Here is a 27,551-nt window from a genome sequence, read left to right as displayed (position 1 = left end):
GATACTTTTTTGAGCATGTATTATGTCCTAAGGTTATGCCAACCGGCTACAGCTTCTCAGAAGGGAGCATTTTAATTGGCAGATAGTGTGAATAGCACTAACTCAAACCTTAACTCATTTCAGCTGTCTTCAGATTTGGCTTACAGACCAAATGGGCCCCAACCCTAATAAGGTAGATAAAACAACACAAATGGAGTATTCTCTTGAACAAACACCATAGCACCTGCTCTATCCCCCACCTAGAGTAGATACGAAAGTCAGATTCCTTGGGTTCCAATCCTGACTTGTACCTCTTTTCTATCTGTGTGATCTTTACCAAATTATTGGATTTCTATATCTCAATGTGCTTTTCTGTTAAATTGGATTTATGGTACTTACCTCATGTAATATTTTTAGAAATTAATAAGATAATACATGTAAAGTGCTAATCACAGTATTTGGCACATAGTAGAGTTCAATAAATGCTATTATTTATTGGTGATTACTAGTATTATTACTACTATTACAGTTATTTTTATTACCAGAGAAACTTGCTGAAAATATATTTTGTCCAGTACAACTCCATTATTATTACTAACAAAACAATTCAAAACACATTTCTTACTGAGAGTGGGTCAGAGATATTATCTTTCCAACACACATTAAGAATCTGGATTTTATAGATGAAAATTATAATACGATTTAGCTCAGTAGATAAATGACATTATGTGGACTAAATTTCTGTTTCTAGATAGAAATAATGTCTAAATGTGCCTTAAATGCCCTTCATGTCACATATTTTGTTGCAACAATTTGTGATTAACTTGGTTTGTTTTATTAAAAGAGACTTGTAAATCCAACCCTCTAATGTTTTCCAGATAGTGCCACCTTTCTTTATTCAATCAGTGATGGAAAATGATAAGAAATACAGTTTTACCTAAAGAGGGTATTTTCAGGAAGGAAGAGATTCTAATGGTCAGATCTGTGATTTAGCATAATAGCAAACAAAGATAACTATCCTAGCAGGTGCCACATAGTAGGTGACTAAAGAATCTTTATTGAATTGAAGTATATTTTGTAAGGAAAAGCATACGTCAATCCGGGTGTTATGTGGAAGTTTAAGTGATTTTAAGAGAATGCACAAATTATATGCTCATGGACAAGTTACTTTTTGTGACTAAATCTTCAAATGGAAAATAAACCAATAATATCTTCATTACATGGTGAGTGTGTATAGTCCTTGGTAGAGTTCTTGGAACATAATAGGTATTTGATAACTGATACCTGCTAACAACAGAAATAACCACAACAATAATAACACATAAAAGTCCTGTGTATAATGGCTATAAGCTCATTAATATATAACACATGTGATTTGTACGTATTGATATATAAATAATAACATTTTAAATTGCTTTGCTAATGTTTGACACACAGTAGGAACTTGGTGTAAATTTGATCTATTTAAATACCCTCATAAAAAGATTGCTTTAGTTAATTTAGTTAAATGAAAATGCAGTTCAAAAATCTAAAACTAACTTAATCCTTTGGAAAATGACAATAAAAGCAAAAGCTACCTAAGGATTTCTTACTGAAATGGTCAAATAATTTGGGCTTCATGCAAATGAATAGCAGGAATACCACTCTACTTCAAAGAGTAGACAAAGGGAATTAACTTGGAAAACTCTTAGGTGACCCCTATTTTGAATCTTATTAATTGGAAGCATTTTAAAGCTCAAAAGGCTGTTATTGCTAGTTACAGTGGTAGCTACATATGGAAAATGGCTGCAGAAATTCACAATACAAAAATAGTCCATTGCTAAATGCAAAATTCTGTTAATGTCACAAACAGTGGGACGTGAAACACAAATGAATTGTGATGACAGTTGAGTACCAAGCTGCCTATTTTTTCCCCCTCAGAGCTGCCCATATTTGGCTTTATATTTTCCTCAGTCCTGATTTAACCCATAAATATTTGTATTTTCTGCAGCTAGCCTCACCTTGGATCGTACTACTTAAGCATTTTCTTCCTAAGTGTTTCTCAATTCCTAGGAATTCTGCTTTACTGCTTTTCTTCCTACAGATAAGCATTTTTAAATATTTCTTTACCTATTGCTTTAGAGTCAGATTTTGAATCTTTTTTCACCTACAGTCCGATGAGGCTCAATGTTGCTCTTTACCCTCCCATTTCTCCTCAGTGTTTAAAGTGTAACCTGCAGGCTAGGGCCTATTTCTTCTCCGTGTTGCTTTGACTTGGTACTTGCTGTCATCCTGATCATCTGCATTTATTTGCTACCATCATTTTTTAAAAACTGGTTTTTTAAATGTCACTCTTATCCTTTATGATAGAAGGTCTTTATGATCCTGGATTTGGGGAGCAAGACTTATTTTATGAACCCACTAAAGCTCTCTTATAAATGCAGCAGTTCCACATAACCATAAGCTAGCTTGACCTTTGGGAAATGTCATTAAAAAATCTCTAAAGAGTATTGCTAAAATGACCAAATTATTTAGGCTTAATAGATTTTGTAGCATGGATACCAGACCTACTCACAGAGCAACAGTCCTGGCTGAATATATTTTATCTGGGTTTTACTGCATGTGGTGATTTGGCTGCCATTTATTGAGTGACCTCTCTGTTTCAAGCATTTTACATTTAATTCTTAAAACAATTTTGTGAGATGGGTACCATTATCTTCATTTAATACGTAAGAAAATCTTGACCTAGAGAGGCTAAATGACTTGTTAAAAGGTGGAAATGGGATACAAACCAAAGTTTCTAAGACTAACGTTCATCCTTTCTCCATTTCCACATGCTTGTGCCTGGTTATATATTTACATTATTGGTAATGGGAAAGAAGTTTATAGTATAATTCACTTGGAGGCATAGCCAATTTATTCCTTCCTTCCTTCCTTCCTTCCTTCCTTCCTTCCTTCCTTCCTTCCTTCCTTCCTTCCTTCCTTTTCTTTCTTTCTTTCTTTGACCGAGTCCCGGACTGTCGCCTGGGTTGGAGTGGAGTGGTGCGATCTCAGCTCACTGCAAGCTCCGCCTCCTGGGTTCAAGTGATTCTCTTGCCTCTGCCTCCCAAGTAGCCGGGATTACAGGTATCCACCGCCACACCCAGCTAATTTTTTGTATTTTTAGTAGCGACGGGGTTTCACTATGTTGTCCAGGCTGTTCTCAAATTCCTGACCTCGTGATCCGCCCACCTTGGCCTCCCAAAGTTCATGGATTACAGGCTTGAGCCACCGCACCCGGCTGCCAATTTCTTTAAAACAAAGCGATGGTGAGATTTTGCCATGTTGTCATGTTATAGAACTATGAATCCAAGGCTATAGATTCACTAGATCTCCAGTAGCAAAAGGTACATAAGTATAGGCAACATCCTTTGATTTTCCCTTTGGTTTTGGAGGACATGTTATTGTCAGTTTTGAAGAAACTACAACTTAATATGTGTGGCTTATGTGCTAGGCATTCCTGACTTCTCATCGAGTGCCTCCTGTGACTTGTCCTACCTTTTCCTCCAAAACTAAAATCTAATTATTCTTAACAAACGTATCCTGTAGGCCTTTTTCCCACCAAGTTTTCTGAAGAATTGTTTTTATTATAATTATTTAGTGCTTTATTAAAGTGGGCAATTAAAGCATTTTAAATGCCTCCATCATCAATCCATATGTTTCTCTTATGAGGCATTAACACCACTTTACTTTTATACAGCACTTTGCAGTTTACAGCTTGAAACATGTATACCCCAAAAATAGCACATTGCCTTTTCATCAGAATAGGGATATCTAATTTAACAATAGTCGCCACATACAGTGAAGCAGTGAGAAGACTGGCCTTCAAACCAGTACTCTTCATTTTCTACGGAAGTGCCCAAGCCTGGCTTTCCTCTTTGCCTTTATGCAGTTGGACCATTGAGTTCACCAGATTGCACCCCAAACTCCATTATTTTGCTTTGAGCAAGAACTGACAGTTAGTGTAGACTAGTTAGTAACTTTGCCACAACAGGTTTACTTTTACTTTATTTGTGTCAGAACCTCTAAAAGGATCTCGTGAAAATTTCCTGGAATTTAGAGTGAAATTTTAGCTAGAAAGAAAGAGAAAGAGAAAGAGAGAGAGAGAAAGAGGAAGCTACAACAAAACCAAAAGAAAGAAAGAGAGAGAGAGAGAGAGAGAGAGAAAGAAAAGAAAGAAAGAAAGAAAAGAAAGAAAGAAAGAAAGAAAGAAAGAAAGAAAGAAAGAAAGAAAGAAAGAAAGAAAGAGAAAGAAAGAAGCTACAACAAAACCCCAGAACCATCTTTTTTCAAATAGTCCCTTGAAAAGAAAACTATAAAAAATTTATGTTAAGATTCTGGGTCTTTGAATTACTCGTCATGAGCGCTTTTCCTGGGCAATATCTCCCATGTTCACCCTTCCTCTGGTCACATTGAATGTTCAATTTCCTTTTCTCACTCTGACAGTTACCAATGTTGATATGTCTTCATTATTATTTATTACTTTAAATTTAAAGCAGAGTAGTTTTTTTCTCACTTTTTGAAAATTCAATAAGTTTTATTGTGTATGTATCAAAAGTCACTATATAACTGTGCTCCCAATCTTGTTTTTTAAACAAATGAATATTGCTGTATTTTAAAAATATGAATGTCATTTTATTTTATTTTATTAAGACAGAATCTTGCTCTGTCACCCAGGCTGGAGTGCAGTGGCTCAGTCTTTGCTCACTGCAACCTCCATCTCCTGGGTTCAAGCAATTCTCCTGCCTCAGCCTCCCGAACTGGGATTACAGGTGTGTACCACCATGCCTGGCTAATTTTTTATATTTTTAGTAGAGACAGGGTTTCACCATGTTGGCCAGGCTGGTCTCGAGCTCCTGACCTTAGGTGATCTGCCTGCCTCAGCCTCTCAAAGTGCTGGGACTACAGGCATAAGCCACTGTGCCTGGCCAAAAATATGAATACATTTGGCTATTTCCACCCTTTCTGTTAATCCCAAGGATCTTCAACTTTTATTCTTCTCTTTAAGATAGTGAGTCCTGGAAATAAAAGTGAAAATGAACAGTTCTAAAAGGTTAGTATTTTAAAAATTATAGTTTGCCATTCTCAGGTTTATTCAAAATTGACTTTCTGATATAACTATATGTTTTTACAAATATAAGCATTACCTAGGTAGTGAAACATATTCACAGAGAGTTATTTTCAAAAATATAGAGAAAAATTTCACATGTATATGTCCCATTCCCTCCCCACTCCTTCCTGAGTTGTTGACATGAGAAAATATCTTTCCAACAGTGGGGTATCATCTGCTTGGTGAATTTTAACGTTTGCATGAGATGGTGTTCATGTTTGTGAAAAATATCGAAGACTTCTGACCTCTTTCTTTTTAACTGCACATGGCTCAATCTAATAAATTTTCAGTATAGATTCTGATATGGTTATAATCCCAATCATACCACATTTAAAAGCTATATTCCTGACTGTGTTTCTCTGCTAGCATGACGCCACAAAGAAAATGAAACCAACCCAAACAAAACCCTCCTTATAACAGAAAGTAAAATGAAGCTTGTAACGACTGTTTCGAAAAATGGTTTGAACAGTGAGGAACAACCAATTTTTCAAACACTGTTGTAGCCGTTTCAAGCTGTAGTGTGGATAGTGTATGCAAGAAATCAATAAAGGGAAGAGATCTCTCTCTGACACAGATGAAACCTGAAAATACTGTTAAGACCAATTCTCCCTCCATGCATCTGTTACTGCATTCCACTAAAAGGTGTTGGGAAAAAAATCAGCCAAATTCTACTAGAACGAAGCATCCAGACAAGTGACTCTTCAAATAATTAAAAAACAAACAAACAAACAAACAAAAAACAAACAAAAAAAACACACTACAGTAGAAAAAGGGGAATGGGGGAAAAAAGATTAAGCACTTAACATGTTGAGTATATACCCAAAGCAGAAAACTCAGTGAGTGAAAAACTTGTCCTTCAAAAGAAGATACTTTCTGTCCTTCACCAGTAACACAGAATTGATAGTCTGATAATAGAAGCCTTTTAAGTAGGTGTGGTGGGAAGAACACTGTCTTCCCAAAGGCTTCAGTAGGTATTCAATTGCCCAGGGCAATCTGATCAGCATGTCCTTGTTTCCAGAATTGAGTAAACCAAATCAGGATGAACCGCACATGGTTTAATAGTTAACTTTTAGAACAAGGGGCAGGGAGATGCTTTTACGCCATAGGCCCAGTGTTCATTCCAATCTCATTACTAAAGTCTGTTCTGAGAGCATTTACAGCTTTCCGGAGAGTCTGAGTTTGGCTGAATCCTGAAGATGGAAATGTAGCTTAATGACCTCCTTGTCCTGGAGTCTCCCTTAATACAGGTGAATTTTTGTGATAAATCATTCTGTAGAATCCAAAGTATTGATTAATATCATCATTATTACTATTATTATTATTAGCCCTTTCTTATGTGGTTAGTTCTCTCTCCATTTTCCTATTCTAGGAATAAGTGAAAGTTTTGTGAATATGCATTTGCTCTCTCTGAGTTTGTTTGAAACAGTTTGTGTCTTCTTTCAAGTTGGAAATGTGAGATATTTTGAATTATAGTTGGATGTGCAAGTCCAGTCCTGCTTTTTAGAGATCAGGAACAGAAAAGGTTCTACTAACAATCCTTTATTTGACTAAGAGACAGAACAAAGAAAGGGAGATAATTGTATCTTTGGGTGATTCAGTCTTCGGTGCTTAGTATTGATTGACTAGTGGTCTCTTTATCCTGGCCTCTGCTTTCTCAGATTCCTAAACAGACTCTTCCCTTATGTGTAAGAGAAACTCCCTCTTAGCATCTTCTCAGTCTCTTCCAAAGGAGAGTAACCATGGATGAGGATTTAGCATATCTAATGAATGGGCATTGGGTTATCAATAAGTATTAAGGGAAAATAACAACAAGAAAATTGAGGGCAGATTCATGGTAAGCATTTTTTGTGGAACTGTTGGACGGGTCTGGTGTGTAGTTGATGTTGTTGTTCTCAACTGAGCAGCAACAGTAACAACAAACAACGAAATCATACTTCCCACTCTCTTCTTCCTTTCTATTCAAAAACAACCATCACTATCACAATAGTCCAGTAGACAAAATAAAAGCATGTCTATATTTTTGGTATATTACTGTATGTCTTAATTGTAGTTTCTCTGCCACACATTAACAGAGTTATTTATCCCTGATGTTTTTCAAAGATCACCTTTGTGCATGTCTGCATAGCTGTTCTAATAGTGTTACTATTGTCTCTTCTTCATTATCTCCTTTTATTTGGGTTCTTTTTTTTCATGTATGCAAAGAGGCTCTTTTTCTAGGCTCTTTGCACACATTCACCATTGCACTAGGACAGATGGGTGTTTTTCTATATAATGCCTTTTAAAGTGAGAAGACAGCAAGAATAGATTTTGAACAATATTTTACCCGCATTATTGAAAAATTAGCTACTGTATATTCTATATACACACACAGCAGCTGCATAAAATGCAAATTCTATTCATGTCTGATCTCTTCTGCATTTATATGGTGACTATCGCTGTAGCACCTAAGCACTTTATGTTATTTTCTCTTATTATTATTTACCACCTGATCATTCCAGAGTGCTTTTTACAATCAGAGAATTTCATTAACAACCCATTCCCTCGCTCTTTGTTTTTCAGCACCCTTGCATGTAAAAGTATCAAGCATCTTGGTAGCTATATCAGATAAATTACAGTAAAAAGATAGAGGGCTTCCGACAGGAGGGCAGGGGAAAAAACACCCTAAAGCATCTCCTAAAATTTGGTTTGTGTTTTATGGTATCCAAATAATGTTACAGAAGTCTGTAATTTTAGTGAAAACCAAACCACTAGATAAGCGCTTTTATTTATCATGGTTTCCACCATTGCAATAATCGAAAGTGTGAGGTGAGGAAGAGGAATTCTGTCTGCACTTCATAGATAGAGAGGACTGGGCAATTGCACTTTCTTCTCACTGTGGAAAGCTTGTGATTCTTATTGACTCTTGAGCTGCCTTTAGCCCAGAAGTATAGAAGTCAATCTGTTTTAAAATCCAAAAAGCTACTGTTATATTTTTTAAGCTAAGAGGATAGAAACATGTTTATTAAAAGGTTCATTGTGATTATAGATGAAAGTGCGTGGTTGGTACCTTAACAGTTTGATTGAATAAAAATCAAGTTCACACTGGGGTTTCCTTCTCAGCTCTACTCCTTGCTTTCTCTTTGACTCCAAGCTAATTGCATAACCTCTGGTTGACTTGTGCCTCGTCTACACATTCAAAGTGAAATTCAGAAATGAGGTTATTATCTAACTAATGTAGGCTGTAACATTATTTCTCTAAAATATCTCTGTGAGAGAATTTTGAAATTTCTGATTTCAGTAGATAGTAAAAAAACTAACAATTTTATGGACCATCTCCTTTTATCCTTAGACAACAACCCCATGGAGGTGGATACATCAGAGTCAGCTGGAGGTGGTCAGAATTATTTGCAATGTTTGTTAAGACACAGATTACTGCCCCTTCACCAAGTTTCTGATTCAGAGTCTAGGGTAGGGACTGATAATTTCACTTCTGATATGTTTCCAGATGATGCTGATGGGGACCACATTTTTTGGATCACTGCCCTAAGGATGATATGGCTTAAGTACATATAGAAAAGGAAATCAAGGCTCAAGTCATGGCAGTAAATTTGTGTCTATACCCTGTCACTTTACTTTTGGCCTCAAGTCATTGCAGTAAAGTGGCAGAGTATAGACACAAATTTAGGCCTTCTTCCTACTACAGACATTTTCTTTTCACTTCTACTAGAGACATTTTCACTTTACTTTTATGTTTTGAATGACTGTCAGTCGTCTTGAGATCCTAACTGAAAAAGCATTGTAAAGAGTGGTAATTGGATCTTTTCCCCTTAGATCCAGTGGCTACCCTATTGCATTTGTGAAAGGAGAGGAGGAAGCCATTCCAAATTTTAGTGATTAGCTTTGGTATGAACAGTTTTTAAGGCCAGCTTTATACTTCCCTTTGGGGATGAGAGTAATAAACATAGTCTTCTTTGTATTCATTCATCATAGCCTGTACATAGATATGAACAGGTTTCTCTTTGATGGACTTATGACCATATTCTGCTGTGACAATGCTTTGTAAAAAAATTGTCACTTGTATATTACTTCTCCAAAAATCTTAATTAAAAAAAGATGTCAAAGTGAACATGATGGGGCAAGGGAAAAACCGCTGCAGTCAGACTGAGGACACTTGAGTCTTGTACTACCTCACATATTGGCACAGATATACTGACCTCCATGGGAGACACCCAATAATTCTTTACCCAAGCTATATGTTACAGTCACCCAGAAAGGCTTTGAAACAAACACCCACATCAGGGCCCAGGTACAAGAAATTCTGATTTAATTGTTTTAGGGTAGGGTCTGAGTATCAGTAGGTTTTAAAAGCTTGCCAGGTGCTTCTAATGTGCAATCAGGGTTAAAAAACCACTGGCCTAGTGTTTAAGGGCCTGGGTTTTGAAATCAGACAGATCTGAGTTCATATCTTGGCTCTTTCACTTAGTTACTATGCAACCTTGGACAAGTTATTTAATCTCTGTCAGCTTTAGTTTTCTCGTATGTAAAATGAAAATAATAGCACTTGTCTTGTAGGAGATCTATGAAAATTAAATTAAATGATACATTTAAATGTTTGACATCGTACCTGGCTTGTGGTATGGATCTACTACACATCAGCTGCTGTTGCTATTATAATGCACCTCAGTTTCCTTATCTGTAAAGCAAAAGAGGGGGCACTTTAATTTATGAAATGGAGGACAAATATCTCAGGATTTCGTATAGATACTTGTCTGTCACCATATCCACAGTATCCTACCCGGCTTCATTTTTGCCTTTCTTACTTCCTGCACATATTTATTATTGTTAGGTACAATCATTGACAGGCTCAACCTTTATTATGATATTTTACCAATAAATACTTCTCTGCCCTCCCTCTTCCCACCAAGATTAAAAACTTGAAACATACAACAAATCCACTTGTCATATGGGGTAATGTAGGTATGATGGGTGGTTGACCTATGGGTTTAAGAAATAAAAGGCAGAGCTTTGTAAACATGTCTAAAAACTAACATGCCCCTATTCTTGATTGCTATTTTTTCTGCCATCACTCACTCTGAGAGTTCAGTTGTTGGTAGCTTTCATCCTAGAAAAGGAAAATTGTTCATACTCTACTTCTTAAAGATTATTGCAATTTGTTAATTCCCTTCATTTTCCCATTTTCCCTGATTTCCTTCTGTATGTCTTTTTTCTTTTCTTTTTTTTTTTTTTTTTACAGTCTTGCTCTGTCACCCAGGCTGGAGTGCAGTGGGGCAATCTTGGCTTGCTGCAACCTCCGCCTCCAAGGTTCAAGCAGTTCTCTGCCTTAGCCTCCAGAGTAGCTGGGATTACAGGTGCCCACCACCATGCCCAGCTAATATTTTTTTTTTGTATTTTCAGTAGAGATGGGGTTTCCCCATCTTGGCCAGGCTGGTCTTGAACTCCTGACCTCATGATCCACCTGCCTCAGCCTCCCAAAATGCTGGGATTACAGGCGTGAGCCACCGCACCGGCCTCTTCTGTATGTCATAGAGAAGCCTTAGTACACAATGAGTAGGTAACAAATTTTTAAAGCAATAATGATTTCATAAGCCTATTTGCTTATCTCCACCAGTGTTTAATAGGTTATACTTTTCATATCTTTTTATATCTCTGATTTTAAAAATTAGACTTTCTAAAAGTCTCCTTGTATCACTCTTAACATAGAAATTATGTTTTTGGGTGGACAGAAAGAAATTATTTGACTGTCCAATAAAAGTACAGATGGTTCCATTTTTCTTGACTCATCTCACAGCACACATTAGTCAGGTCACATGCCTATTTGGGAATTTTTGTAGTACTAGGTCACTTGCCCAGCTTTGGGGCACATAAAAGAATATTTTCCTGGCTTTTAAGTTTGTGGATCTTACACTGTGCCTGGCATGGAGATAGGAAGGACATTTTTTTCCATTAAGCTTTTTCACTGCGTTTTGACAGGAAAAGTTGAAACAGAGTCCCTACTGAGATTTTAACATGTTCCATGGTGGTAACCATAGGAAATAGGGAAACAGGAAATTTTTGGACAGAAGGAAGCCAAGGAGTCCATCTCAGCCTGTCCTCACCTCAAAGATACCAGTTGGACTCTATAATATTATTTTTATCTACATGTTTATCTAAAGTTTTGTATTTCTATAGTTTTCTTTCTGATAGCAGGGAAACATTGCTGCCAATTATCATGAAAAAGATTGCTCTCTAAACAGTACTCAGTTCCTTCTTCTGGACAAATCAATGGAAATATTCATTCAGATATTAATAAAGCAGAATTATGGGAGTTTTCATTTGTAAAAATGCATTTTAGTGTTTAAAGAGATTCTCAAAAGATATCATGATAAAATCCATGTAAACTCCAGTGATAGAGAAAGGTACTTGTTTCACACAAAAATATATAAACACACAATAATGACATTTTTTGTTCATTAAATTCAAGGTGCTTAAAGTTGCCCATATGCACACGCATACATGTATACCTTCCATTTACTCTACTTTTCCTCTACCACCCACTGTCCCAACCTTTGGGAACCAAAATACTGAAGTATAAATCAACTCTCATTTCTGAAAGATCTATAATGCCATTTAAGTGAAAGTCCTTAACCAACATATATTGGTATTTTTCCCTAAAAACTTAATTATGGACATTTTGATGCATGTGTTTGTTTGTGTGCATTTTTCGTACCCACACAAAACATTTTTCAAACAATCTGGTCGATGGATCTCTATTGAAAATTTACCATTCATTAGCATCATACCTATGCTAATAGTTTCTATTGTCTTTCATTATTATGAATGAGATCCTAGACACATCATTTTCCATCATTTTATTTAAATAGTGAAATACAGTTAACCAAATAGTAGTCATGGCTATTAGCAACTTTTTGATATACATTTGGCATGGCAACAGTTATATTTTATTTCTCATGTCTATATTAATACCAAACCTTAAAATGGATTATGAAAATACAAAATAAGCTGTTAAAAAAGAAAACTGCTCTTTCCAGATCAGAAACAGTACCTCACAGGACTGGAATTAACATCATTATCATTGCCATTTTAAACGTAATCACCTCAGATTACATAATCTTTTACTAACATGTTTGTAAAATTAGGCTTTTCCATAGTCCAGCTTTGAAAGATAAACACCATGTGTACATAAGCATAGGTAAAATATCTCATAGATACAGAGCCCATAAAATGGGCATATTCTCATAAAGGCAGGGAAAGGTTTGCTCAAGGAGCAAGCTGATAAGCACAGTGGTGGAATGTCAGAATGCCTAGGATCTGTAGTTCAGCCTCTACCACTGAATGAGTTTACCCTAGTTAAAGGATTTAACTTCACTATGTATCAGTTCCTACATCTGACTCAATGTCAACTTAAACACCCCCAACATTTTCATAACAAAATAATTAAGATCTAAAATTGTTTTGAAGTGTTCAATATTATATACAGATACAGCCTTCATAATGCTCAAGCTTAAAATAGGAATTGGGATCAAATTGTTAGAAAAAGTTCTCTTGTTCCAAATGTTGGAGACTGACTAAGTGATGTCACAGCCTCAAAGATTTGCACAGGTTGACCACAAAGGCAGAGCCAGAGAGGAGGAGCTGGCTTAAGCAAGGCCCTGTGATGGTGGACTATGTTTTTTAAACTAATAGAAGAAATGGGAGACACTGAAATCTGTGAGGAAGCATGTAACATGATCACGTTTGTTATGTCTCTTGAATTATCTAAGGTTTGACACAAAGGGTGGATTCAAAGGGCCTGACAATTGGAAGCTCTGGTATGATAGAAAGGTTTTGCCTTAAGACTGTAGTTCTCAAACTGAATTGCACCTCAGGAACTGGCTTAAGATGCAGATTCTAGGGCCATATCCCTAGAGGTTCTGATTCCACGGTAGTTCTTGGGTGAGCCTGTGATTTTTCATTATAGCAGCACCTCTTAAAACCACCCAGGTATGGCCCATTCTCTGCTCAGCATTAGTTCTTTCCACTTCAATACGTTGGCACGATGGCCAGGCATGATGGCTCACACCTGTAATCCCAACACTTTGGGAGGCCAAGGCGGGAGGATCACCCGAGCCCAGGATCGCTGATGCCCTTGAGATCAAACTGTGAATTTTTTGTCATAACTAGTCAATACTCTAGCATCCAGCTTATGTGGTTTCTGGTTATGGACAGTACTGAAAAGATTATTTAATGTTCTATAAAGTCCTACAGACAGAACATTTGATTTTTTCAATGGAAATTCTGTATCTTTGAAAGGTTCTCTGTTTATTCCTATTACGTTTGCCTGTTTTCGTTTTTAAGAAAGAATACAAATACATCTGTTTGGTCAGAATTTTTACTTAATTGACACTATAGGATTTATCGGAATAGGGAGTCTTTTACAAATTTTGATATTCTTTTGTCCTGTTTTTTATGCATGTGCCCAGATGTCTTCACAAAACTAAAATGAATTTTTAAAAAATGAACAGTCTATTTAATGCACTTACCACATGTTGTTATATGAGAAGTGTGACATTTGATCTAACCTCTCTAGAACCCTTGAATCTATAAGGGTAAGCAAGAAGCATCCCCATTACTAAGAAATTTTTGTCATATGAAAGAAAATCTATCTTATTTCACATATTCAATTCCCTTGTCATTTTACATTATAAATAAATAACAAACCAATTTGGCACATGCCCACCGATTAAAAATAAAAGTTGTCAGAGAGGAGAAAGACAAAAATATGAATTATTAATTATAATGTTAAGCAGCACAAAAAGCCTAACATGAAATGATATCACTTAAAAAGATTTTATCAAAATAAAAATTGGGCAATGATATAGTGTTTATTGTACAATTCAATTGTTATTTTTAATGATAAATATATTTACCATATCTAGTATATTTATATCAAATTTGATGAAAAGATATTTTAATCATAGCAAATAAAAAAGTTATTTAGAGAATAGTAGCATAAAAGGAAAGCTCAATTTTAAAGTCTCACATTAAATTATCATATTGACCTAGTGGCTATATTCACTGTAAGATCATACTCTTGCATATTGTTATTTTTCAAATACCCATTACTAGAAAAAAAGCAAGAACACTTAATTAGCAGAAAGGGTGATGTTTTTCTTTTCATGATGATTTTAGAAGTTTATACAGTTCATAGTAAAATGGGAATGAATGTGGGATATTTTTCCTACATAGAGATTTGAAACAATATACATTTAATACTGGTTTATAAATAACTAAATGTAGGTTTCCAGCAGAGTAGAGGGATTTCACCTCAAAAAGGGAAGATGATCAGGGCTTTGATGAAAATATTTCTACCCATGTCTTCCTAAAACAGAGTTGCCCAACATTTGTGACTAACTTCTTTTCCTAAGGAGGCTAGGCTTTTGGTAATTTAAATGTTTTATTTCTGATAAAATTTCATTTGTTTCATGAAATGTATTAAATTCCATTTGGAAACAAAAATTCTGAAAAAAATTTCCACATTTTGAATAATCTCATAGAAGTTATCCATGTAGATTCTGAAGAAAATTGTTCATTTGCTATTCCCATGAATAGCAGTTTTGGTTCTGTTTAGTCGTATTTTCATTTTAACACTCTAGAGAGCTTCTTTGACTTGTGTTAAGCTTGCTTGTTCCATTTCAGTTGGGTTTGTTCATGCTGTCTTGATAGTTTATTCTATCAGGCATGATGTTACTTTACCGTCTCAATCCCTTGGCAGTATTTTTGTTTTAAGTTTTTAACTGAATTTAATGCTCTTGAAAATGGAGAGGTGGGTCCATATCTAGAAAAAAAAGGCAAAAAGTTAGACATCTCCATTCATCTTTACAGTAAACCAAATTTTCAAAAAAATGTTTCTGTACATTAGATATATTTCCAACAACTAAGTCTTTAGAGTTCTATTTAAATAAAAACACAAACTTTCGTGTCACAGACTACTTGGGCCCTATATATCTCAACATGGGTTCTAATTTTAATTCATCTTGTCCATAGATTTGTAACTTTAGCTCTTAAAATATATTCTCTTCTAACTATTGCAATAATCACTAAGCATTTGGTAAGTGTATCTATAGTGGTATACCCAGAGATGGTGTCCCCTCAGTGCAGGTTATACAATAAAGAAATCAAACTCAGTAAAGATTTTCATTTTATTTCTCATTCTTTTCTTATCTGTAGCTCCCATTTGATCAGGGAACATAACTCCTTTCAGTCTTGCTGTCTTATCCAAATTTTCATCCAGAAGTGACTTGCTTGGCCTCTGTAGTCTTCAGAGTCTGTTCATAAAGCTTGGGCTTCCCTTGTAAATCATGTAAGTTTCATGGCCCTCCAGTGTTTTTTGTTTGTTTCTTTGGGGCTCACTGATTCCCACCATGTACATCCATTTCACAGCTGCTGTCATCAGCTGTTCTCCCTCTGTGTGATTTATTTTTAATAACATTCCTTTATGCCCAATTTTGATAACCATTAGTCCCAGTAAATTCTCTTATGTTTAGTCCTTACTTGAATTTTACTTTTTAAACCACTGAGTTAGAACAAGAAAACAGCATAAGCAGTGACAGAAAACCAAATGCAGAACTACCAAAATGAACGCCTACAATCCTATCTGATGAATGAGGCAGAAATGAAGAGATTGCTCAGAGAACATTCTGGAATAAAAGAAAAAGAAACCTCAGTAGAACATCATTCCAGAAGGGAAGAAAATATAGTCAGTAAGTCATGAATAAAATCAAGTCATATTAAAAAAATAACCAAAAGAAAGCAACTGGCTTTTAGATATTTTTTAATTACAGTTAATATTTACTGAGAGCTTTTTATGTGCCAGGCAACATGCTAAGCAACATTCATTCGTCATTTCATTTATTCATTGATTTCTTGCTAGAAGTTCATGACAATAGAACCTCTACTATTTCCTTCATTTTACAGAAGTGAAAACTGAAGTTTAGTTTAACTAAATTATCCAAGGTCACGCAGCCAGGAATGTGGAGCCAGAATGGAAACTCAGGTGCATCCTTTACCTTTATACTGTGATGACTTTCAAATGACAGCCTTTAAAAATAAACAAATACATAAATAATTCTGGTATGACTACTCTACATAAACATCATGAAAGGCCTCATTCAATCAAGTCTTGACTTACACTTAAGTGTTATAAATACTTAAACGTTACCATCATAGAGTGTAGTTCAGGTTTTGGAAAATGGATCTTTCCCCAGGTTTGCTAGTTTTATTCTCTGTAGTGGTGAGAATCCTTTTTGGCTCACTCTGTTCCTAACTATAAGTAATGTTGGTTAATATTAGGAAAAAAATCTTCTGAAGTCTTTCAATATAATATATTTTGAGTGAAAAATAAATGAGTATGTATCTGTAAGTTATACAATTATTATAAACAAGATGAGCTGCTTAGATAATTAAAGAGGTTTCCATTGACTTATTTCTTGGTTATCAACTGGTTATATTTTAAACTAATATATTAAATTCTGATAATCTAGAACTTTGAGGGTGATAAATTTCATGTACTGGATAAGTTTAAGGCAACGTGACTTCTTTTGATGTATGATGGTTTCATGATAAATAAGCTATTCCTCAGTGTAAAAATACTGTTCTTAAGCCTGAAGGAATAGTGGCCCATATATAAAATCTAGTTTGGGCCCAATACATCTGCTGTATACAGTGGTCTAAGCCAGCAAGTTGATAAATTCAGAAACTGAGCAGCCTGGAGCCATATGAGATTCATACTGCCTTGAGTTGCAGGATACATATATATTATTTGATCCAGACATTTTTCATATTTCTTTTAAACAAGCAGAATCCTCTTTTCAAACTAAATCTTATTAGAAACTTAACATATGGAATAATGAGTAATATTTTATTGAGATAAACTCATTTTTAAATTCGGATTATTTATCATATTGAATATTATAAAGTCATCCAATAAGAATATAATGGCAAATATACAAAGGAATAAAAACTCAGCATTGGATTATTGTATTGGCTCAAAAATCAATGTATTTTTGTATGGGGAATATAGCAGATACTCAAATAACATGGTGTCATAACGCTGATGGGGAAAAAAAAAAAGAACTATTCCCAGTGAGCCACTGTGTGTGTAGAGTTGGCACTTTCTCCCCATATCTGCATAAGTTTTCTCTGGGTAGTGGGTTTTCTCCCACATCCCAAAGATGTGCGTGTTAGGCTCATTGGTGTGTCTGAGTGAATGTGGCTGTGTGTGAGTGCCCCCTAAGATAGAATGGCATCCTGTCTAGGCTTGGTTCCCACCTTACCAATCCCTGAGCTGCTGAGATAGGCTCCATCCACTCATGACCCTGAACTGGAATTATTGATTAAATAATTATCTTACTTGCTTTCATTAATCTTTCTTAAATGTATGTACAGCTCACATTTATTTCTTGCTTTTATTAATCTTTCTTAAATGCATGTACAGCTCACATTTATTTCAATGTTTAATATCAAAAGTGTTTTGATCTTTATTTAGAAGCTTGATGATGTTTCTGTGACCCAAAATTTTCCGTAAGAACTTAACTCTTATTTATATCAATTAGTCTGTGGTAAAATTGCTTTCGTTATATGTTGTTTCACTTAAAATCACAGTTTCCAAGAACCTATGGATGGCAATAAATGAAGACTTTCTGTACTGTACTATATGGTATCAAAAAAATCATGAGACTGATAAGTAGTTGCATATTGTAACAGTTTTTTTTTAACAGCTTGTATTCCAATCTGAGAGCCTTAATTAGAGGCCTGCATGAAAGCTGCTTATTCTTATTGTACATAATTAACTTGTAATAACACATTGGTCTCCAGTGTTTTTTAGATTTATATAATACATTTAAATTTGCATGTCATTTTTATCACAATTGCAAATTGATATATATATATTTACTACATATTATATATGTATTTATTTTTATTTATTTATTTATATCTATTTGATAATCTTTTTGTAATCATCTCTTTGTAAGTCTGGGGACCATGAAGCATAGTTTGAAAATCACAAATTTGGTTCAAACAATTTTTAGGAAATAACTATCTTTTCTTTTTCTGATCCTCTATTAGGTAAGAGACAATTTAACTTTTTGGGGATACTGCATCTTGTGGGTTTTGGTATATGTGAATCATTTATTCTACTAAAGCTAAAGCTCCTGAAGGAAAAGGACTTTGTTTTTATTTTTGTTTTGGTTTGTTTCCTCCATGAGCCTAAAATTTCGTATTGTACATAGACAGTCCAGGCCATCTAGTTACTCTATGTGTACATCAGAAAATTTGAAAGAGGAGTCCAAATCTCAGTCTCAGTCCTTTCTTCTACCCTTCCATGCTTCTACTACTACCTCTACATGATGCCGTTGATAGCAAAAGCAATCCAATGTATATCAAAATGTCATGTTTACCCTACATATATACAATTTTTATAAAGCAACCTGGTTAATTCTCTTGGCTTCTAGTTTTGGAAGCTCCCAAGATGAAGGAGGGTGAGAGGGCATAGAGGTAGAAAAGAGGTAGAAAAGTGTAATTAAATGCTAGTGTAGACAGGACAGAAGGAAGCAAGATAGTCCTGGCACCACTAGTGCCTTCTCTAGAAAACTTTCAAGTCTATAAAAGAATGACCAAAAATCAGAATCAACTGTCTGGGCCACAGATGAAAAATCAGATCAAATAGAGAATGTGGTATTAGCTGTGACACCAACCAAATCACATTAGAGCAACCGGAACTAGAAAAACTTGTGCAGAAGCAGGCACATTCTGCAGCTTTTCAGCCTTCTGTCAGGCGTTGGGTATCCAGGTAGGCTTAGGCATTGGAGAACTACCTGTTATGAAAGTCAGGCCTTATTGAGACTCCTGCATGATGAGCCAGTGAGGAAATGAGAGCAAATATAGTATGCTGTGAATTCATAGAACCCGTAAGTCTGTTTCTATAAATGGGTAACATTTCCTACTAACTTATGTGGAAAAATCATTTTTATAATATATGTGTTTACATTAAACCAATAAAATGTCTTGTGTATGTTGGAACATTTTGCTTTTATGTCTGGTAGACCATTTACCTCCTCTTCAGTGTCTGTTGGAACATTTATTTTATATTCTCTATTTCATTCCTGTTGGAGCATTTATGTATGATTTGTTTGTTACTTTTATCTGTTGATCTTGCCCTCCCCATATGCTCATGTCTGACTGGCCTAGTTTCCCACATTCAGTATGTGATCTCTAGCCCTTCTTAAATATTAATTAGTGTAATTGAATTCCCTCCAGTATTTCTAACCTCAGGCACCTGAATCTCAGTGTTTTTATTAGAACTGATTTGTGCATTTAAAGTCCAACCTGCATCCCCATCCCCCACTGCCCAAACAACTTTTCTTGATTAGGTAAAGGTCGTGGCTATGTGCATGCCTCAGAGAAAGTCTTCATGGGAAAATAAAGGCATTATATATCACAACCTTTCTCAGTTAAAGACTGAAAAATACAAAGCTGTCTTGAATCTTTGGCAAAGGAAGTCACCCAGAGTGAATAGGAAAAGGATGTAGCCTTCCCCAGGAGTACTGCCAGAAGTGAAATAGAAAAGCCATGCAGAGCCCTGTGTGGAGATGAGAGCAAAGCCTCACCTAATCATAGTACATTTTCCTCTACCGGCACAGTCAGGGACTCTAGGACAACACTTTGTATAAATCTTCTCAATTGTTCCAGTTTGCAGGTCTGTCTCTGACCAACATACCATTCATGATTAAACATGAGTGAATCTTTCCTTGGAAGATAACAGGAAAAAAAGGAAAAGGAGAAGAGCCTAAAATAGGGATAGAGAACCACATACTCATGAGAGGATTTGTCAATGAGATAGTCAATTACTACCATCCATGTTTGAGGAGAAGAGAAACAATGTTAGATAACTAGAGATGTGGAAATCTTCTGATTTACAGAAAGTATAGAAAGGCAATTTATGACGATGCAACTACTTGCTGTTAGTCCTCAGCAACAGTCTAGAATGGATTATTAAAGCAATAAAGTATAAAACAATGTATCATGATCCACTGAAAGAAGTGGTGCTTGCTAGACAATAGATTGGCTTCAGTAAAAGGATGTCTACAATATGTGATCTGATATCTCCTGGGTTAGATATATAGACAGATTAGTAACTAATCTAGGTACAGCTGGATTAGTAACTAATCTAGGCACAGCTGGATTAGTTACTAATCTAGGCACAGCTGGATTAGTTACTAATCTAGGCACAGCTGGATTAGTTACTAATCTAGGCACAGCTGGATTAGTTACTAATCTAGGCACAGCTGGATTAGTTACTAATCTAGGCACAGCTGGATTAGTTACTAATCTAGGCACAGCTGGATTAGTTACTAATCTAGGCACAGCTGGATTAGTTACTAATCTAGGCACAGCTGGATTAGTTACTAATCTAGGCACAGCTGGATTAGTTACTAATCTAGGCACAGCTGGATTAGTTACTAATCTAGGCACAGCTGGATTAGTTACTAATCTAGGTACAGCTGGATTAGTTACTAATCTAGGTACAGCTGGATTAGTAACTAATCTAGGTACAGCTGGATTAGTAACTGGTTGATTGACCACACTATTAGGTACAAACAAATGGCTCAATATCATAATATAGGGGATTCCTGTGGCATATTGCAAGGATATTTTCGGCCTTATCTTGGTCACAAGTTTTTTTCAATGACTGGAATGAAAACATATTCATTAGATTTGCAGATGACATGAGTCCAGATACATAGAAAAGTTGTTGAATGCAGTAATCGAATTCCAAAGACATTGAAAGACTGGAATTATGGGCTACATCTAACAGATGAAATTTTCTAAATGGATAAATGCAAGATATTGCCTTTATATTTTAAAAAGACTAGTCATGAATGACGTAGCAGAGATATGACTTTCCAACCCAGTACAAGAAATTTAAATAGATAGGAACATCTTCATGTATAAGTGGCCAGAATTGTAGGGAACTGAAACATGTGATATGAGCAATGGTTAAGGGAACCGGGATTAACGGGAAATTCGGGAGGAAGGAATGTAATAACTATCTTCAAGTATATGAATGACAGTCATCTAAAAGATAAATTATGTTGCTTTCTGTTACTCCAACAAATAGACCATCAGCCAGTGATGAAACCTACAAGAATAAAATACTCAAGTCAATATGAAACACTAACTTTGTAGCAGCCTTCTGTGTTCAAAGGTAAAAAATAGGAGGGTAAAAAATAATATGGAGGATAGACCTAGATTAAATCTCAGTTATGCCACTTACTGAATCCTTGTCTCTTGGGACATTTCTTGAATGTTCCATAGTCTGTTTCTATACCTATAAATTGGCTTTAAGTAATTCCTTCTTTACAGGTTGTGATGAGATAGGCACCATATAGGCACTGATAAAGGCACCCTATCAGTCTGTAGGCCTACCATAACAAAATACCACAAGGTGGGTGGACTAGCAAACAGAAATTGGTTTCTCACAACTCTGGAGGCTAGAAGTCCAATACTGAGGTGTCATCAGGTTTGGTTTTTCCTGAGGCCTCTGTCTTTGGCTGCGGATAGCCTTCTGCTGCTGTGTCCTTACACAACCTTTTCTTTGTGAGCTCAAGAGAACCTCTGATGTCTCTTCCTGTCCTTATAAGGACGCCAGTCCTAGTGGATTAGAGTGCCAACCTTATGACCTCATTAAACCTTAATTACTTCTTCAAAGGCCTTATCTCCAAATACAGTTGGTAGGAGCTTAGGGCTTCACCCTATGTATTTTAGGGGACACAATCAGCCCATAACATTGCCTAATATCCACAAATCCTAGTTGCCTAAGACCAAGGTGTTTAAGCATAGACAGCTACCTTACAGGGATATTTTGCAGGATACTGAAGCCATAACCCATTTATGCCTAGTGTTCCACTATTGGAATGCTAAGCTTGTGGCAGTTATGTATATCCTGTTGCTCAAGGTCATCACCAAGGTCTGATTTTTCACACACACACACACACAAAATTGCAACATTTGGCATAAATGGGTTAAACAGATGATTGTCATATATAATATTAATGGACTCTGCTAACACTGATATTCTGTCATTATAAAAATAAAATCTTTGGGGCCAGACACAGTAGCTCACACCTGTAATCCCAGCACCTTGGGAGGCCAAGGAGGGAGGATCACTTGAAGACAGGAGTTTGAGACAAGCTTGGGCCACCAAGCAAAACCCTGTCTATACAAAAAAAAAAAAAAAAAAAAAAAAATTAGCCGGATGTGTGATCCCAGCTACTCATGAGGCTAAGATGGGAGGATTGTTTGAGCCCAGGAGTTTGAGGCTGTAGTGAGCTATGGTCATGCCACCGCACTCCAGCTTGGGTGACAGAGTGAAACCCTGTCTCTAAAAAAAAAATTAAAAGAAAAGAAAATCCTCCATATAGCATCAACTCTGAAATTCTGCAATTCTCTAAAAATCCTCGATAGCAAGGTAGTTGTTAAGGATATAAAGCAGTTTTCTTTCAATAAATGTTTTCCTTTAGTATTCAAAAATTTAATATTATTGCACTAATATTTACTTACGTACTAGACCTCCCTTGATTTCTGCAGCCCAAATTCCCAAGATGGCTTCTAAGTGAAACCTCTGTCTCTTGTGGGAAGACACTGCTTTGTCAAACCTTTAAATGCCTCAGAAGATATATGTATAAAAGTAGAGGGAGAATATAATTATCTTAAAAACAAATTTAAGAAAACATAGCAATACCAACTACACAAGTAAATGCATGCATAAAGTAAAAATAAAAAGAGATAGGTTAATTTGTTCCAGAAGTTTCAAAGTCTCGATCTATAGCTTCGAGACTTTTTAATTCATAACAATTAATGGAAAATGCATTTTGTTAATACATCCATTGCTGTTATTCTCTATTTTACTATGTATATGTATTGCCACTTATTTAGAAACTAATAGTTTAAGCTGAGACTATGCCAGAATCTAGCTATTAATGTTGGATAGTCTTTTAGTTTATCTTTCTTGCAAAGAGTATGTTAGTGAAAAATGGGACTGTGTTGTCTATTTTGGTGACAAATGGGACCGTGTTGTCTCTTGTGTCCATGGGTAGCTGGAGTCAGTTTTTTTATTTTTTATTTTTTTAATTTTAAGTTCTGGGGCACATGTGCAGGATGTGCAGGTTTGTTACAGAGGTAAACATGTGCCATGGTGGTTTGCTGCACCTATCAACCTGTCACCTAGGTATTAAGCTCCGCATGCATTATCTATTTTTCTTGATTCTCTCTGCCCCCACACTGCCCTCCCCTGAGGACATGCAAAGACACTTCTCAAAAGAAGACATACATGCAGCCAACAAACCTAAGAGAAAAAGCTCAACATCACTGACCATTAGAGAAATTGAGTGACTTTTAAAAGTCAGTATTCTACATGAATGAAATAACACATTCTCTCTCTTATTCTCTTGACAGACTAAGTCATGTTAAAAAGATGCATGTCTTCTCAAGGAGTATGTGCTTTCTTTCAGTCTAACTAAAAACAGAAAACCTGACCACTATTCACAGTTTTATTTCTTGGCAATGAAATAGCCTCCTCTTGAGAGGGGCAGTTACTGTAACTAGATGATGGTTACAACTGAGAGTTTAGTCTGTGGTCTGATGGAAAGACCATGACATCTTGAGCTGCATTATCTGCATTCAAGTTCTAGCTCTTCCATTTTTTTACTTTGGGCAGTTAACAAATTCTCCAAGCCTATCCATGTTATGTAAAACTTTATTTGGGCTTCTTTCCAGGTCTGCACAGTTTGACCCAATGTGGATATTTAATAAAGATTAATTTATGTCTTTTTTCTCTGATCCTTAATTCTTTCACCTTCTAATGGGTATACTATTAATACTTTCTCTACTTACCTACCCCACAGGATTTTTGAGGCAATCAAATAACACATTTGTGATAATAATTTATAAACTGTAAAACACCATACAAATGCATTTCTCCTTCTTATGAGTGTTACGAGTGGATGGGGATGCTTAACTAGAAATTGAGTTGGGACCTCCTAGGAATTTACATTGAAACTGTTTCCTAAGAGACATTAGAGGCCTCATGTTGTTGTCTATTTAAATTGCCTGACCTAATCTGTACAATGAAGATATTTAACAACAGGTATTAAATTTTATTGTCTATTTTTCTGTGGTATTTTCCAGGGAGCACAAGAAAGATTATTTCCTTTCCAATTTTTTTTTCCTGTATTATTGGGCTGCTGTCTGTTCTCAAATATACTGAGACAAATTCTTATCCTTTGTAACTATGGGGATCTGGGCCCATGGTGCTTACTATCATTATTTCCGTCGTATTTGTGGTAATTATTGTTATTATTATTAATTATACTTTGTAATTATATAGCTTCTTATTTTAAGGAAAGATAAATTGCTAGGAAATAAACAAGCTCCTGTTCTTTAGAGATTTTTGGAGTTTTGAACATTTTAAATCCAGTTTTGACCTTTTTTCACAAAGACTTCTACATGAATCTTCAAACACAACATTTTTTTGTCTGCCATCAAAAATAAAGTACTGACTTGTGAGATACTGCCCTCGAAGTTATGCATGAGAAAATAGTCTCTCAGAGCATTTCATTTCCTCTTTCTGCCTTTTAAATGATTTCTTACAGTATAGTTACCACATAGTGGAAGTTTGTTTTGGAGAAAGATTTTGAAGCAGGAGGTGGAGATGCTTAAACAGTGGCCCATGCCTAGGTAGAAAGGTCTCATTGCCCCTGCTTGCTTCTGACTGCCTTTTGAAGAAAAGAAAAAGGTGTACCAAGGTGAGATGATATTAGTTTGTGGATTAAGGGGCAGGCAGTTAAGTGTAGCCCAAGTACAAAATGTTCAACACGAAACTGACAGAGGCTTTTTGGAATAAAAATTCCACCTTCTTTCTTTGGTCTCTTGGGTCTGTTATTTTGAATTCTCGAATATCCTTAATAGTGGTTAAGTTGTCTTCAAGTTTCCAGGTTGGTGGGCCTGGGCTCCTTTTGATCATGGGCCTCTTCATTCCCACAGTTAAGGACCTGAACCCAATAGAGGGATTAGAAAGCCAAAGAAGAATTTTGATCCCTAGGTAATCTTCATGTAGGTTTCTCTATGTGTTGGTATGAAAGGGAGGGTGAAATTTTATAGGAAATAAAGAGGGCTATTCCATTATATGGTGAATTTAGGAAACAGTCATCCAACTCTTTCTTATCCATGAAACTCTTCATCCAACTCTTCTCTTATCTCACTGACTTTTTTTTTTTTTTTTTTTTTTTTGTGATGGAGTCTCTCTCTGTTGCCCAGGCTGGAGTGCAGTGGCACAATCTCAGCTCACTATAACCTCTGCCTCCCAGGTTCAAGCAATTATCCTGCCTCAGCCTCCTGAGCAGCTGGGACTACAGGTGCCTGCCACCATGCCTGGCTAATTTTTTGTATTTTTAGTAGAGACAGGGTTTCACCATGTTAGCCAGGATGATCATGATTTCCTGACCTCGTGATCCGCCCACCTTGGCCTCCCAAACTGCTGGGATTACAGGCGTGAGCCACTGCGCCCGGCCTATCTCACTGTCTTCTAAAGCAGTGGTTCTCCAAGTGACCAGCAGCATTAGCATTACCTGGGAATATGTTAGAAAGACAGATTCTTAGGCCTCACTTTCCCCTACTGAATAAGAAACTTTGAGGTGGAACACAGCAATTTGTATTTGAACAAGCACTTCAGGTAATTCTGATGCATACTAAAATTTGAGAACCACTGATCTAAAGAGATATTGAATTCCACTGAGAAAATATTTTGACAATTAAAAATTCTACCGGAAACTACAAGTGATTTTTGGAATCCAGAACCCTCTGTTGTTCTACTTCAAATTTATCTTTATGGCTTCATCCTAAACTGTTTTTTTTAACAGTCGTTAAACACTTTTTAACTTTGACCTGCGATTCATATCGAAACACCCCACCCTGTCTAAAATGATCTTTGTTCCTCTGTCTAGCCAAATCCTCTCTCTCCTGCATTATCCATTCGAATGCCTCTTCCTCACAAAACCCTTACCAGTCATGCCAGCATTCTCTCAGTTTTGGCTTCCTGTAACTCTCAGTGCCTGTACCATTCACGTCTTACCGGTTACATAGTCTTATCTGTGATATATCTTGTGTTACTAAAATAAACTGTCAACTATTATAATAAATAATAGGTTACATTTATTCAGTACCCACTGTGGTCACCACAACCCCCTCAGTGAGTTACTGTGCCTGACTTTTGCAGATCTTCGGTAGCTTACCCTGCCTCACACAGTATGTACTAAAAAGATTCTCCTTCAGCCTTGCACTTGGCCACTAGCCTATATTGTTGTATAATGCTGAAAAACTTTTCTCATGTTGATGCTTTATTTTCTCCCCAGCTCAATTTTATGTTCAACTGCAATTAGAGACCATAATTCTCCTGTTATTTGTTACACAATAACTTTTAGAATATAGAGAGTTAATGCACATTTGTTGGCATATTGTATTAGAAACTCTAAACACATTTCTGGGATTTCGATGATTGAGAATGAAAATGTTTAAATTTCTCCTTAGATCCAGAACAGTCTCCATGTGTAAGTTGAGTATATTCATTTTAGCGAAGTAATCGATTGCATTTAAAATATTCAGCTCACAATTATATATTGACTTTCATTATCAATTTCGATTAATGCGTTTTGAAAATACTTTATTCTACAATGCATTTAAAGGAGGAAAAAGCTGCTTTTATTTATTCAAGGAATTTGCCAATTTTTATAAAACCTGTTTATTATTTCGTAAGAAGAAAATGGATGAGTCGATAGCAAATCTGACCCTTGCCTGTATACTTACATGTACCCAGTAGTGATGAAAAGAGATGAAGATAATGTTAGTGGCTAAATGATAATTGTTGAGAAGGCATATTTAATTGAAGAGAAATAGATTTTTTAACTCCGTGTGCATAAATATACTCTATAAACATTTTGTATTTGCACATGGTTTAAACTCATCTAACTGAATTCTGACCTAAGGAATAGAAAGCATGGTCTCTTCCAGGTCAAGCCACACTGTAGTTATTTGGGGGATAAATGCTTGGCTAATTTATATTCCTTTATAACTGTCTTTATTAAAGTGAAGACCCTTGACCCTGAGTCAGAATCACCTGGATGGTTCCTAGATTCCACTCCTACGAACTGAATCAGAATCTCTGGGATTGGAGCCCAGAAATTTGCATTTTTAATGATCATTTCCAGGTGATCATTAAAATAAAATTGTATTTTATAAAATTTATTTAATAAAATGTATTTTATTTTATGGCTCAATTAAATGTGAAAGCCATTCCTATTTGGACTCACTCTCTTTTTCTTTGGCAAATCAAATCTTCCAGAAAACTGATCTG

General features: G+C 35.8%; 1 protein-coding gene across 43 annotated transcripts in view; it reads left to right on the top strand.

Annotated features, from left to right (window-relative positions):
* The window catches only part of ZBTB20 (zinc finger and BTB domain containing 20), an 838,196-nt gene that overhangs the window by 401,252 nt on the left and 409,393 nt on the right, over positions 1 to 27,551 (top strand). For 4 of the 43 annotated variants that reach the window (XM_055381716.2, XM_063704066.1, XM_063704071.1 and 1 more), the window contains exon 1: positions 532 to 6,354. The exons of the other annotated variants lie outside the window; for them this stretch is intronic. The gene's annotated coding sequence lies outside the window, so the exon portion shown is untranslated. Of the gene's footprint in view, positions 1 to 531; positions 6,355 to 27,551 lie in introns of those variants that run through there. 43 annotated transcript variants of the gene reach the window in all.

This window comes from Gorilla gorilla, chromosome 2 (assembly GCF_029281585.2).
Source record: "Gorilla gorilla gorilla isolate KB3781 chromosome 2, NHGRI_mGorGor1-v2.1_pri, whole genome shotgun sequence".
Classification (NCBI taxonomy): Eukaryota; Metazoa; Chordata; class Mammalia; order Primates; family Hominidae; genus Gorilla; species Gorilla gorilla.
The sequence above is the reverse complement of the archived record's forward strand: the minus strand, read 5'-3'. Positions and strand labels throughout refer to the sequence as shown.